Genomic DNA, 15,754 nt, shown 5'->3' on the forward strand with positions numbered 1-15,754 from the left:
GAGAGAGAGAGAGAGAGAGAGAGAGAGAGAGAGAGAGAGAGAGAGAGAGAGTGAGAGGCTCTCTCTCTCTCTCTCTCTCTCTCTCTCTCTCTCTCTCTCTCTCTCTCTCTCTCTCTCTCTCTCTCTCTCTCTCTCTCTCGACACGCAGCATTTTGTGGGCGGCTCAAATGTCTGTTTATTTGTTTATTCATGTTATTTACTCATTTGTCAGTTCAGCGGTACTTGTTTATTCTGTTTGCTCATTTATTTATGTGTGTGTGTGTGTGTGTGTGTGTGTGTGTGTGTGTGTGTGTGTGTGTGTGTGTGTGTGTGTGTGATGTTTAATGCATGTTATAAATGGCGTATCAGCATCAGAAATAACAACATCAACAGAGCAGAACTATCATAGCTAATACCGCTGTTATGAGCACTACTACTACTACTACTACTACTACTACTACTACTACTACTACTACTACTACTACTACTACCTTTTATCTTTCCATCCTTTCTTCGACTTTCTCCTCAATCAGTTTATTCTCTCTTTCTCCCTTCCTCTTACTCTCCCAGCTTTCCTTATCTTTTCTCTCCCTTTCGTCCTCTTACTCTCCTCTTCATCACCTCCACCAACAGCTCAACATGTCATCATCAGAGATAGATAGATAGATAGACAGATAGATGGATAGACAGATAAATTGGAAGATAGTTTGAGAGAGAGAGAGAGAGAGAGAGAGAGAGAGAGAGAGAGAGAGAGAGAGAGAGAGAGAGAGAGAGAGAGAGAGAGAGAAACAACCCCCCATAATTCCGTTACATCGTTGCCAAGTTTTATAATGAAAATTCCTCGAAATTTGTCGCCGATGAGATAAAGTTTGACGGCGTGAGAGAAAGTTCCTCGCCGTCTTCTTCTTGGTGGGTATCAAAAGCACTGACATACACTGGTAGAGAAAGGTGTGTGTGTGTGTGTGTGTGTGTGTGTTATAATATTAGGGTAATACAGCTGTCTCCCCACGCCTCCATATTAGCCCTCACTTGGTATACTTACAGCACTTACTTTCTCTTAGCAAAATATGTACAGGGATATAGTGGATACTGAGAATGCAAAGAGGAAAAGAGGTTTGTCTGTCTGTTTACACGTAGGAGGTCGTGCGAACCTTGCCTCTTTACCATGTGTTTCTCCGTCCACAAATCTATCTGGCCACCACTTTAATTAAACTTTCAAATGTCCAACTTTGAACTGCAAAATGGTTTATTCCATTGGACCACTACCCATTTTTTAACCAGGTTTTGCCTTTCCCCCTTATAAATCTGAATGTTGTATAACTTTTATTAGTGGGCTGCATCGCACATGCGCATATTTCACAGTTTTTATACTAATTGCCTGAAATGTGTACAGGCCAGGACCTGCGATTTATGGTCAGGTTGTTTTATTAGTCAGGTTTGGATATATTGGTGGCGTGTAGCAGCCTGCGCTCTACAATAACTGAGAATATGAAAGAGATCGGCTCACTTCGCGTCCGTAATTGCTTGTTATAAAAAATAACTTTTCATTCACTCCTGGAATTGCAGTAACCCGTGTTTGCACACTGTGGGACGCACTGGGATGTAATACAATGCTGCGTCGGCCTGTGACAGCATTTACTGCAATACTCGTCGTGCTGATTTAACATATCTATCTATATACCAGTCTGAGATCCCCGGAAACGGGCGTAGCCACGACAAGGAGCACAGGGCACACCCATACATCATTCACAAACACCTTCCGTCCGGAGCTGGCGACTCTGCCGACGGAGGGACCGACAAGTACAGTCCTGCCCTCTACACAGAGGTAACCTGGAAAGTTCCCCCATTGTAGGTATAATACCTGGCTGGATGTATAATACATTATTCACAAACGCTTGCATTCAGTCCACGCATAGTAGAACTTTAACATCCGTGCCATGGGTAACACTGGCGTGCACTCGTAACACTGAGGTGTGCGTACCATACTCAGTTATTTCTGTATTACCGGAGGCTTCCGAGTGGCTGTGATGTAAGCGTGTAGCACCACTCAGGTGTCAACACCATTCCATTCACGCCCTGCATGGATATTGCCGGACACGGCTGTGTGCATGTTGCACTCAGAGGGTCGTTAAACATTGGTTAGTTCAGCTCCTCTGTGACAGGCGTGCCAACATGTAGTAACAAGAATATTATAGCTGTAGCATTTCCAGCGATTCTGACAAAAGCAATGCACACTTTACGGCAACAGCACGCCGGCACATTTTTCCCATATACGCCTTACAAATGGTTGATAGTTACGGGTGAATTATTGTCGCTGCTGCCCTGTTCAGGCTGCCACGACGGACAGGTTAAAGGGTACAAGGAACGATTCTACTGGCAAAGGGTGAACATCGTCTGGAGACTCGCTGGAGTTGACTAGACCCGCGTCAAGAGACAGGAATGCAAAACTCGTCCTGATACTCGACCCTGAATGCAAACACTGCAACACTGGCTGCTGAGGGTGTTCCCTGTGTGTACGTGCTGCTTGGCTCTCGCTCTGATGGGAGGCATTCATGACATTGGCTGTTAACCCGGTAGCTGCGGGGGTCATGTTACTTAGGTTAGGTAAGGTTAAGATAGGTTAAAAGCCCCTCTAAGTAAAATAATGAGAAAGAATCATCACTCACGCAAACCATTTCATAATATATATCAACGCATGTGTGATCAGTTTATGCATCATTTTTTTGGGGAGGTTTATATCATGGCAGAAATTTGGCCCATCGCTGGTACCGGGTTAAGTGTTGAGCAGTGTGATACCGCGGTGGCCACGCTCTGCCGGGCTGTACACATGATACTGATACCTTATGTGTTTATGATAGTGTTTTCCATGTGTGGTAGTTATTAATTTGGGTTATTATTGCTATTTGTATGTATTGATAATGATTGCATGAGTCACCAGTCTCAGTCAAAGTTATCGTCAACAACAGTATATCTGTCTGCCATTCATTCGTATTGTCTGCCACATACTATGGGTTAATTGGTTGATTTATAGTTTCATCAAATTTAAAACTATAAATCTAAGCCAAATTCAGTCACACTAAATCTTAAAATTTGGACCATACAACAACTATTATGTTGTGTAGTTAAACCAAATTTGGAAACTTTCATATAATAGTTTTTAACTATAAAATACTGGTTTGATATTTTGTTAAATTTAAGCTGGGAACTGGTACATGATCTGATAAAAAACACATGCCTTCCTGTCCTGTATCTTTTCAGGGGCGCAAGGCAGCGCAATTGAGGGGCAATAAGCAACGTGTACACTTAGTGTGTTCGTGCCAGTGGGGAGCATTTTAACCCATCAAAGACTAGTTCCAAGTTTATTTAAAAACGGTTTCACACTTTCTGCAAAGTGCTCATTTTCAGTCAATCTAGGCTGGGTCACACGAACTACTTTTTCTTCTGTGTTCGTGGGTTCACTGTTCATCACATGTTTATCAAGGGTTTCGTTTAATTATTCTGCACGCGTCATTTAATGGGTTTTTCGTATTCAAAAATCATGTGGTTTTTGTAGAGGTCATTAGTCGTGGGGTTTGTACACCAGGTTCAACTCGTAATTTCAAAACAGTGTATCATCAACTTTGTAAAACAGTGTAGGTGCCTTCTTGTCAAATCACTGTAAATCCTTTTCCTTTCTGTTGGTTTCGATGTAGTTTTTCTCTAACAGGGTTCAGGTATCCAGTAAATGTTCCTCTCCTCTCTCATCTCGTGAGTTCTTCTTTACTTTGCCTTCTCCTGTTATTGCCTTTCTATTTCACTTTTTTTTTATTTCTCTTTTTCTCTTTTTGAGCTGAGCAGTTTATTGTAAAAAAAATTATCCCTCATTAATTTTTACGATGCACGGCTTTGATGTGAAAAAAAAAACAGCGTTGAGGAGAAGTATTTTTTTATTTTTGTTTTTCTGATGATCTTTGAGCTTTCTCCTTGAGACTGTTCAGCCATTGTGTTATTTGATTTGGCGAAAGCCAGAGGGGAAGAAATCGCCCCCCAAAGAAAGTTCCCTTGGACCAAAGGTGATCAATCAGGTTCTATTTTATGATAATTCGCTCTACCCCTGGAAATGAAATGGAATGCAAAACTTCCAAGGTGGTCCAAAGGTGTATTCATTCATCTTTGATCTTTTTAACTGTTACCTCCTTATTTGGGTCAACCTTTCCTTAAATTGATCTTCCTGTTTTGGGATGATGATTAAATAACCTTCAATAAATCTTGCCCAAAACAGGTAATAAACTCATAATCACCATATCTCTTTGTGTTTTTCCTGCAACTCCCTCGGTACTTTATTATTAATTGACCAATTTCTGGGTTTTGCCAGATCTTTCCTCCAGCGCCCTTTCCCTTTTTTGCTTTGTTTACCTTTTGTATTGTGCTTATGAATCAATCAATGTTGTTTAAAATTTTTTTAGTTTATCTGGCCCCTTCCTTTGATCTGCTGGCGGTCTTCCTTTTTGGAAAATTTTTGTCTTTTTCGAGCAGCGAGCAGTTACCTTATTTTCACATTCAAACCTCATCATCCTTTAGTGCTGTCTGTTATCTGATCAAAAAAATTGCACATCATCATCATTCGTGTGTAAACAAAATATCAGATGTATATCTATAACATCATCTATCTTTTCATCATGTGTAAACAGATGCATGCATGATCTATAACATCATCATCATTCGTGTGTAAAGAAAATATTAGATACATTGCCTATAACATCATCATCCTTCGTGTGTAAAGAAAATATCAGATGCATTGCCTATCCCATGTGAGCTCGTTGCCAAATTATCGTACTCAGAGCCGCATATTAACCGGTTTCTGGCCCATAAATGTTGCCAAGAAACACCAATAATTAACCATTTTATCGATAATTTTATATGAAGCCAGTTTTTGGGGTGGAGGAGACAGTGTTTAGGTTGGAAATCGGCAAACAGAGAGTCTGAGTACGACAATCTGGCACCGTTGCATGTGAGCGAAGGAGAGAGCCTGTTATAGTCGAAAGGAATATCGTGTTGGCGCACTATTACCATCTGGTGAGCATTGTTTTTTGTCACACTCATTGGAACGACCCACACCTACTACTCATATCACAAGGAAAAAAGCAACAACCTCATGGAATACAAAGAAAGAATGTTACTAATGCATGTTATACCAGTGCAAACGTGTAACACTTGGCCACACACACACACACACACACACACACACTCACTCTGGGCCGCCGTCTGCATGGAAATAGGCGGCCGCTCGCGTGTCGGTGGTCGGCCCGCGGCGCTGCGTCAAAGGGAGCTTTCAACGAGGCTCCGAAAAACCGCCGCCCATCGTTTGCCTTGCACTCGCCGATACTCTTTCTCCTCCCACTGATACGCAACACTCCCAGGCCCGTCCCAGCTGTGTGTGTGTGTGTGTGTGTGTGTGTGTGTGTGTGTGTGTGTGTGTTCTGCTCCTTCTGCATCTGCTCCTCCTTTCTCCTGCTCCTTTTCCTCCTCCTCCTTCTCCTCCTCCTCCTCCTTCTCCTCTTCTTCTTCCTTCTGCTCCGCTTTCTCGCATGATTCGCTTCGTCACTTTCGTTTCCTTTAGTTATCCTTCAACCTCTCCGTCTCTCCATTCCCCGTTTTCGTTTCTTTTTTTCTCTATTCTTGCCTCACTTTTATTTATCGTGCTCCTCGTCTTTTCTTACTCTCTCTCTCTCTCTCTCTCTCTCTCTCTCTCTCTCTCTCTCCTTTGCACCTTTTTGATACCTCTCAGTCTTCCTCCTTCCCTCGTTTCTTCCTCACTCTCTCCCTGTCATGCTTTTCTTCACTTCTTTTTCTCCTTCTCTTCTTTGCTTACTTTCTCCTCTTTCTCTCCTCTTCCTCTTCAACCTCCCTCTATCTCCGTTTTCGTTTCTTCCCCAGTTTATCTCCTTCTCACTTTTATTCATCATTTCCTCGTTCTTTTTTCCTCTAACTTGTCTTTCCTTCGCTTATCTTCATCCTTTTCCTTTCTTTCCATTTATTCCCCTTTCTCCCCCCTCTCTCTGTCTCTCGATTATCCTTCTTTTCTCCCACCATTCCACTGTTTCTCCATTGCTCCTTCCTTTGATCTTTCCATTTCTATCTTCCACCATCTTTCCTTTTTCCATCCCTTGCTTCTGTTCTCCCACTCCGTCTCTTTCTCTACCTTTCCCTTCTCTCTTTAAGTCTCTCACGCCGTCAGCTTAGTCCTTCCTCGCAGTACTCCTGGCTTGGCTGGGTGTTTTTTCCCCTTGAGTCGTGACGGACGCGGAGACCAGGCTCTTTATTTACTTCCTTCCTTCAGTTCACGCCAGGAGGCAGCCTTGATCGTATTAGTGTTCATATACAGGAAGGAAGGTATGAGTCAGGTTGTTGTTGGCTGCCAGTTAGTTTATCTTTTCGCTGCTTCAGCCAGGCGTGTTTTTATTATTATTATTATTATTATTGTTGTTGCTGGTGTTGCTGTTGATGTCGTTGTTGTTGTTAATATCATTGCTGTCATTATTTTATTATCTTTTGTTGTCGTATTTTTTCTACTTTGCTACTACTACTACTACTACTACTACTACTACTACGACGACGACGACGACGACGACGACGACGACGACGACTACTACTACTACTACTACTACTACAATAACCACTACAACTCTTTTCATCAGTCACTGCTAAGGGTAATTGGAGCGCTCCCTTGCCGTCCTTTCCTGCAGCTCACGTCTCTTTCCTTTCGCCGTGATGCAATACGTTCCCGGGATCGGCAGGAGGGAAGTGGGGCTGCCGGCGCCCCTCGTGCTAACACCTCGTCGGGCGTGTCTCAGCGTCTGGCCGAGGTGACGGGCGTGGCGTCGTCAAAATACAATATCTGCCCGACTCACGCCGTGATGCAATAATGTTTGTTCTTGAATCAGGACGACCATCGGCTTGACACAAGGGTCCTCGCCGCGCCGCTCCAGCCCCACTCCGATGAACGTCAGCTATCGTTCAGGGGAGCAGGGTCTCAGGCGCTATCGGAGGCACCGAGACTTGTCCAGGCGTAGGGAAAGAGGGGAGTGTGTCGCGATGCAAGCGGCAATGCAACAAGCTGCTCCCCCTGCCTGGTGGGGGGGGGGTGGCGGCGTGGCTGCAGCACAGCAGCGTGGACGAAAAGCTGCGACACTACCGAAAAAATACGGCAAAGGGAGGGAGACACGCGACGTAATGGGCAACCATCTAATAGAAAACTCAATTATTTCAATTTGGTGACAGGGACAGTGAAGAGTCCAAATTCATTTCACGGGAAGCTCCGGAGAGAGAAAGGAAAATCTCGTCGTGAACCAGTCAGGGAAAAACGGGGCCCCGGAGACAAAGATCACTGAGGATTTCTTCCTCCAGAGTCGACCTTTTCGGATTATGCCTCAGGCTTGGGCTGGAGGAGGCGGCGGAGGCAGCGGCCCCGCCGAGCGCCGCCCCCGCCACCCGCCTGAGCACCTCCTGAGCACCACCGGAACACCGCCTCACACCCGCGCCGCCGGTGAGGGTACGATGGGCGTTGTCTTCTCTTGTTCCTCGGGTGTGTTGCCCCCGCCGAGTGTGAGTGTGTGAGGTGAGTGAGGCGCGAGGCATCCCTGCTCCATAGTGTTGAGATGATGCCGCATCCCCCCCATAGCCTTCCTGGCAAGAGGGGCGGGGCGGGGCGGGGCGAGGCGGTTCGGGGCGCGGCGGGGTGGGCGAGGAAGCAATATATCCCGCGTCAATAATTCCTGCAACGCTCAAATTCCTGCTTTCATCCTCGCCTCCGTTAACGCCGCTTATATTGCACATACGAAATCAATATTATACTCGCACTTTGTTGTCTCATAAAACGGGGCTGGACGCCGCCGGCCGCTGCTAACACGGCCCGATCCTCTCATAACCCGCGGTCTTCACTCTTATTTAATTATTCCTCTGTCGCGCTGCCGCCGCCGAAGACCCTGGCGAGAGTCCCGGCCCGCCCTCCCACAGACTTCACGCCCCTCACACTTTTCTTAGGGTTTCCGCCCATCACACTTCCCTCATACGTTCCGCCCATCACACTTATCTCATGCTTCCCGCCCGTAATACTTCCCGTCCCATCACACTTCCCGTCCCTCACCTTCCCGCCCTTCACTTCCCCTTCTGTCACACCGCCTTCCTCTTCCCGTCCACCACACACGTCCCTTCCGTCATACTTTTTCGCCCATCACATCTTGCTCTTTCCCTCCCTCCCGCCCCGCCTCCCGCCCATCTCACTTTCCTCCCGCCACTCAGGGCTGCCGGAGAGGAGGTCTTTCAGTGCCTCGTTCGTGGATTAGCCGCCAACAAATCCTGACTTAGGTCACGTAAATGTCAGGCCGCGGCGGTGACCTAAGATGACCCGGCCAGGAGGCGCCGCGGCCGTCCTCCCTCTTATCCTAATGCACGGATGTCCTCAAGTCCTTCACTTCTCTCCTTATCCCTCGCACCTCCTTCATTTTTTCCCTCCCCTTGTTGAATTTTCTTTCTTTTTTCACTCTCTCTCTCTCTCTCTCTCTCTCTCTCTCTCTCTCTCTCTCTCTCTCTCTCTCTCTCTCTCTCTCTCTCTCTCTCTCTCTCTCTCTCTCTGCCCAATTTCCTCCCGTGATTTTTTTTCTTCCTCCTTCTCCTTCCTTGTTGAGTTCCTTTCCTCCTCCTCCTCCTCCTCCTCCTCCTTCTTCCCACTTAGCTCTCTGCCTCATCTTATTTTTTTTTTTCAGCTTCTACTTTACTTTTTTTTTCTCCAGTCTGTGTTGCCTTATTTTTTTTTCGCCTCATTTCGTTGTCTGACTTTTTTTTCTTTTTTTTCAAAGGTCCACTCAGTATTTTCCCTCCCTCTTCTTATCTCTGCGAAGTGCACATAAACACACACACACACACACACACACACACACACACACGTTGGAAAAGAGTCGACTGCGGGGAGACATTATACAAGTCTTTAAGTACCTGAACAAGCTCAGCAATGTTGATCACTCCAAACTCTTCACGCTACAAACTAACCTGAGGACAAGAAACAATGGAAAAACAATTCTAGCAAAGCGAAGCAATACCGACATCGGCAGGAGTTATTTCTCGAATAGAGTTGTTCGCCACTGGAAGTAGTTAGGGCAGTGACAATCAGCTCCTTCAAGAAACGCATTGATCGACACTTTGCTGCATCGGGAGTGAACTAAACGTATCCAAGAGTAAGTATACAACTGCTTTAATCCTTCCCGCAAGCAACTCCTGTGGCTGAGGGATTGATTAAATCACTGAAAGCAGGCAGCCTTGTAATGATCCAACAGGTTTTCTGCTGCCTGCTCGTCCATGTTTCCATGTTTGTTTACTCCTCCTCCTCCTCCTCCTCTTCTTCGCGTCTCCCTTCGCCTCCCGACAGTTCCATTGTCTCGCTGATTATGTCTGCAAACCTCTCCTCCCTTTATAAACCTCTCCCTCTGTTGGCATTACGGCCCTCCCTTCCCCTGCCTTCTCTCTCCCCTCCCTTCACTTCCCCTTCCTTCCCCTCCTTCATTTCCTCCCCTATCATCCTGCTTTCCATTCCTCCCCTCTTCTTTATGCACCTTTTGTCTTTCCTCCTTTTTCTCTCTCTTGCCTTCCTTTCCCTACTCTAATTTCCTTACTTGCCTGAATCCTCTTCTTTTCCTTTCTCCTTCCTTTCCCTCCCTCTCTTTCTTCATTCACTGTCCATCTAATGTTTCTCGTCCTTTCTTCACCTTTTTGCCCTCTTCTCTTCACTTCCTTCTTGTTTTCATCTCTCCTTCTCTTCCTTTTCGTTCTTCTCGTATTTCCTTTTCTAGTTTTTTTTTTCTCATCTTCTTTCCTTTTCTCATGTACTCCTCTTTTCGTTTCCCTCTCGTTTTTTCCTCCCATTGTTTCCTTTCCTCCTTTTCTCCTCTATTATCATTATTTTCCCTTATCTCTTCCTCCTCTTCTCTCCTCCCCCACCTCTCAGTTCCCTTCCCTTAATTTTCTCTCTCCCCTTCTCTTCCTCCCCTCCGTGCGTGTCCTCCCGTCCTTTTCCTCCCTTCCTTTCCCTCTTCGCTTGATATTCCCCTTCTCTCTGACACCGTTGCTCTCTCTCTCTCTCTCTCTCTCTCTCTCTCTCTCTCTCTCTCTCTCTCTCTCTCTCTCTCTCTCTCTCTCTCTCTCTCTCTCTCTCTCTCTCTCTCTCTCTCTCTTTATTTACTATACTCAGCTGTGACCCGACTTTCCCTATTTTACTTTGTCGTTTTAACCTTTTGTAATTAATGCATACCTGCCTAGTACCTTACACCTGTCCTGTCCCGCCTCCTCCTCCTCCTCTTCCTCCTCCTCCAGGTTGGTAGGTCGGGTCCTTTGGTCGGTCGGTCGGTCTCTGTGTCGGTCGGTCCGTTGGTTTGTTAGTGCAGAGCTTCGCCGGGGTGGAATAAAAGGAGCGTGTGTGCGTGCGTGTGTGTGTGTGTGGCTTGCGGGATTAATTGCGAGTGTGTGGATGCTGGCGGATTAGTGAGCGGCCTGGGTGCGCTTATGTTCGAGGGACGGAGTGGCACAAAGGTTTTAATGTCAACGTAATGAGGGTGTGAGGGAGGGCGTACTTCGTGTGTGTGTGTGGGGGGGGGGATGGCTGGGGGTGGTGGTGTGTGTGTGTGTGTGTGTGTGTGTGTGTGTGTGTGTGTGTGTGTGTGTGTAGGTGACTTTATTGTAATTTCTGTAAAAGGTTTAGATTCATGGATACTTTGTGCAAAAAAAAAAAAAAAACTTCATTGTGTGTGTGTGTGTGTGTGTGTGTGTGTGTGTGTGTGTGTGTGTGTGTGTGTGTGTGTGTGTGTACGTAGAAAAAAGGAAAGCAGAGTGTGGGTGAAAACTTGCGTGTGTGTGGGAGGGGAGGGGAATTGTAAGGGTGATTGAAGGGGAGGGGAAGGAGGAGGGTTGAGGTGACATGGGAGAGGACGTGACAAGGTGTGGGGAGGAAAACCAAGGTGAGTGGCAGGCATAGGTGAAGGGGGAGGCGTGGTTGACAGCGTGCGGGGTGATAGCGCTTGGGGTGAGGGGTGATAATGGACTGGGGAGGAAGTGTAAGGGAGGGAACGTAGGGTAAGGGTGAGGTAGGTAGTGGGTGAAATGACGGGGTGAGGGTGTGAGGGGTGATAAGGGGGTGGGGAGGAAGTGTAGGGGAGAAGTGAGAGGTGAAGGGGTGATGGGAGCAAGAACGTGAAGGGAAAGAAAAATTAAATGGGGTGATAAGACATAGGGAACGTAAGGGAGGGGTGAGGGAGGGAGAGGGTGAGGTGACAGGGTGGAGGTGAGGGGGGTGAGGGGGAGAATGGAGGTGTGAGAGACAAGTCATCCGAGTATTGAGTCAACCTCGGCGCCATCCCTGTGTTGACTCTCCCCCGCGTGTGTGTGTGTGTGTGTGTGTGTGTGTATCGGTTCTTATAGGGACACTTTATCACTTTCCTCCTGAGTTTGAGCGACCCCTCCCTCCGTGTGTGTGTGTGTGTGTGTGTGTGTGAGAGAGAGAGAGAGAGAGAGAGAGAGAGAGAGAGAGAGAGAGAGAGAGAGAGAGAGAGAGAGAGAGAGAGAGAGAGAGAGAGAGAGAGAGAGAGAGAGAGTGATGGTGATGGTGTTTTCCACGTAATAGTGAATTTTTCCCTATTTTTTGTTTCGCTTTTGACTCGTATTGGAATTCCTGATTTGTTTCATTATTCTTTATTCTATATTTTTGTCGGGAATTTTTTTTGCTTCCGAATTAGCGCAGGAAATTTTTCTTCAGCGAAATATATATAATTAACTTATTTCCTTGGCATGACGTGATTTTGTATCTTTTTCATCTGCCTGACTTTAGTTTATTTATGCTTGGTGTTGTTATTCTACGTTTCATCATATATATGTAGAGAGAGAGAGAGAGAGAGAGAGAGAGAGAGAGAGAGAGAGAGAGAGAGAGAGAGAGAGTGTAGCACGTTGGGAAAGGCCTTTATCCAGCAGTAAACTATGTGATGTATAATGATGATGATGATGGTGATGGTGATGATAATGATAATGGTGATGATGATGAGGACGATAAGCTGTTTTACATTACTTTATTTTCGTTTAATGAGATGCTCCGAGGGTCCAGGACAGCCACACACACACACACACACACACACACACACACACACACACACACACACACACACACACACACACACATATGCACGCACGCACACAGTAGGCATTGGGAGCGTCCCCGCCAACTCTTCGTCACATTTATGTCGCAATAGCCAGACAGATGGAAGGCGTGCCGCGTCAGCCTGGACTCAAATTCTCAAAATATTCGGGCTCTTGTTATGATAATTATTTTAAAGTCACAGAAAAGATGAATCGGGTTCTCATGAGTGTTTTACCTGTTCATGGCGTAGAAATCTTGCAAAACAATCACAAGAAATGTGAAACCACCCACAGAAATCTCTACAGCTTCTACGAGATCTTTAGATAGGTGTACTTACCAAAGCGTCGCAAAGTTTTTATTTTTTATTTTTATCTTTTTACGTGTTCGCCTATAGCGCCGGTAGGCTTTCTTCAGGGGTCTAGTGGTCGGCCCAAGCCCGTCATGGCATGCCCCCCGGGACTCATTCTTGATTTACTTGACGGTTTCTTCTAGAGTCCGGGTCGATGGGTGGTCTTTAGGATAGCATGTGGGTAGTCTTAGGCCACTCGGCGGTGACTGAACAATCCCAGGTGGTAGCGTGCGTATTCGAACCCGCATCGTCCAGCACGCGGTGAATGCGCGGCCCGCACGCTAACCACTCAGCCACCGCCTACCCAAAGTTGTAATGTGGGTCCTGCTTTAGTCCGCTCCGGCCACTCTGTCCAGTGCAAGGTTCGCTGACACCTTCATTCTTTCACTTTTCTAACCTTCCTACAAAGCTTCGACTTACAAAATGGCTGATCATGTTCAATTAATGTTATTATATATATATAAAATAAAAAACTTTTGCATGCAATTATGAGTATCTAGACACCTCCCCATCCGATAGTGACGTCTCTCCTAGCCACTCCTATCCACTTTTACAGGAGCAGCGATTAGGAGATATTTTGTTTTTCTAGCTTTTGTTTATTGCCCAGGGCTGTTTCTCCCTAAAAAAATAATAATATATTTCGAATGCTTCAAATGTTTTTCATGATAGTATGATGTGTAGGGCAGTTTCGTCATTGACTTTTTCCCGGTAATGTCAGTCAGTTATGACGTGATGATGGCGAAATTGTTTTGACTGCAATATATTTTTCCCGGTGAGCGAAAATTTACTAAAAGAATCGTATTTAACATAGCTTAATGCCAAATTTTGCTTTCTATCGCTCAGTATAATGCAAAATTAGAGAACGTTTGCATCTTACGTTAGTTGCTGTTGATTATTCTTACGTATGGCACTACTTTCAAAAGCTTTACCTATCATTCTTTTTAGTAATTTAATATTTTCGAGTCGCTGTTCCTAAGTTCGTCGTTAGGCACTTTTAAAAAGGGAACTGTTTGCTGATTTCCCGGAAAAGCACTACCACCGAGATCTCCTAGCAGGATTTTAATTAAAAATGTGTTGCCGAGTTCCGGGAGAATGATCTTGGAAAGCATTGCTCGTAGCCCCGCGGAGGAAGGGGAGGAATTAAGATGTTTGGTAGGTGTTGTTTTGTATCTCGTTGTTGACTGTTAGGAAGCCGGGGGGGTGTGGAGAAGGTGTCTTTGGGGTATAGGAAAGTGTTGAAGCCGGGAGGGTGTGGAGAAGGTGTCTTTGGGGTATAGGAAAGTGTTGAAGCCGGGAGGGTGTGGAGGTGTCTTCGGGGTATAGGAAAGTGTTGAAGCCGGGAGGGTGTGGAGGTGTCTTCGGGGTATAGGAAAGTGTTGAAGCCGGGGGGGTGTGGAGGTGTCTTCGGGGTATAGGAAAGTGTTGAAGCCGGGAGGGTGTGGAGGTGTCTTCGGGGTATAGGAAAGTGTTGAAGCCGTTGGGGTGTGGAGGTGTCTTCGGTGTATAGGAAAGTGTTGAAGCCGGGGGTGTGTAGGTGTCTTGGGGGTATAGGAAAGTGTTGAAGCCGGGAGGGTGTGGAGGTGTCTTCGGGGTATAGGAAAGTGTTGAAGCCGGGAGGGTGTGGAGGTGTCTTCGGGGTATAGGAAAGTGTTGAAGCCGGGAGGGTGTGGAGGTGTCTTCGGGGTATAGGAAAGTGTTGAACTATTTCTTGAGAGGTGTTTTCCGAGTCTTCTTAAAATCCAATAGAAGTGTGAAATATGAGTATAGCATAGAATGGTGTTGTTTTCTATCTTGTTACCTTGTTGACTATTGTGAAGGCGGGAGGGTGTGGAGGAGGAGTCTCAGCGGAAGGAAAGTGTTGAGAGGCGTCACAACAGGTGTTTTCCAAGCCATGGAAGTTGAGGCTTACTGAACACGTCCAGTTGAAGGCCTCTCCTCCTATTCTTCCTCCTTGTCCTCGATCTCGCGTCCTCCTCCTCCTCTTCCTCTTCTTTCTCCTCCTCCACCTCCTCTATATCTTCTTCAACTTCCTCCTCTTTCTCCTCCTCCTTCAGTCAACTCTACAGGTCACTTAAGACATGCCTAGCGATCTGGTTAAGTAAAGGAAGATATTAGAGAGGAGAGCCGTTTTTTTCAGCATCTTTGGTTTGAAGGGTTGTGATAGGAGGCCACTCTGAGACACTTAGAAACTTGACTTGGTGTGAGTAGGAGTGTGAGTGTGTGAGTATAAGACTGTGAGGGTGTGAAAAAACTTGACTGTGTGAGCGTGAGTAGTGGTATGAGTGTGCAAGTATAAGAGAGTGAGTGAGGTAGGAATGTGTACCTTTTTTGTCCTAATTACATTGTGGAGGGCGGAGGCGTCATGCATGTGAGGAATCATTACACACACACACACACACACACACACACACACACACACACACACACACACACACACACACCTTCTATGAGAGAGAGAGAGAGAGAGAGAGAGAGAGAGAGAAACTCACAACACTCACAACATAGCAATGCACAGCGTTTAGTGAGGCGAGTCTTGTGGGGGTCGTGTCGCAGGCAGACGGATGGCTCGCTGTGAGATCCACGCTGTTTAATTTCTACGTTAATTTGGCTCTGGTGTGCGAGACTGACCTGACCCTCCATGACCCACCTTGCAATAACCCCCTCCCATCCCACCTGGCACACACTCTGAAGCCCTGACTATCACCCTGGCACCCCACCATCAGGCAGCACATCTCTTGGCACTCGCCCCTACCGCGCCACTCAGACTAGGCACTCCCAGGGATTCACAAGGTTGTACGGCTGGAGACTATGGCGAGGGAAGAGATTGAGAGGAGGGCGTGTGGGCATGATGAGGCGGCGGGGATAGAGGAGTGAAGAGCTGACGAGGACGAGAACAGTGAGTGGTCTCGTGCACACTGTAAACAAGACACTGGAGAGGGGAACTACAATACTTTTAAATCAGTTTCCTTCATCGCCATTCAGGTCTCTATTGGCACTCTCCCTTGACACTCATCCACAGGCACCCCTCACGCTTTAGGCTGTCCTCTTTCCCTTCCCCTCACTCTGTACATTCTCCTCTTCCTCTCACCCTTCTTTTAATTCACCTTTCCCCCTCTCTTGACACTTCCCTCCATAGACCTTTCACCCCTCACCCTCTACTCTCTCCTCTTCCCCACACCCTCTACACTCTTCCCTTCCCCTCAGGTCACCATTCCCTCTACTGGCACTCCGCTCCACAGGCCTTCCACCCCTCACCGAAGCCCTCCACATCC

Source organism: Eriocheir sinensis, chromosome 58, assembly GCF_024679095.1.
Source record: "Eriocheir sinensis breed Jianghai 21 chromosome 58, ASM2467909v1, whole genome shotgun sequence".
NCBI classification, from domain to species: Eukaryota; Metazoa; Arthropoda; class Malacostraca; order Decapoda; family Varunidae; genus Eriocheir; species Eriocheir sinensis.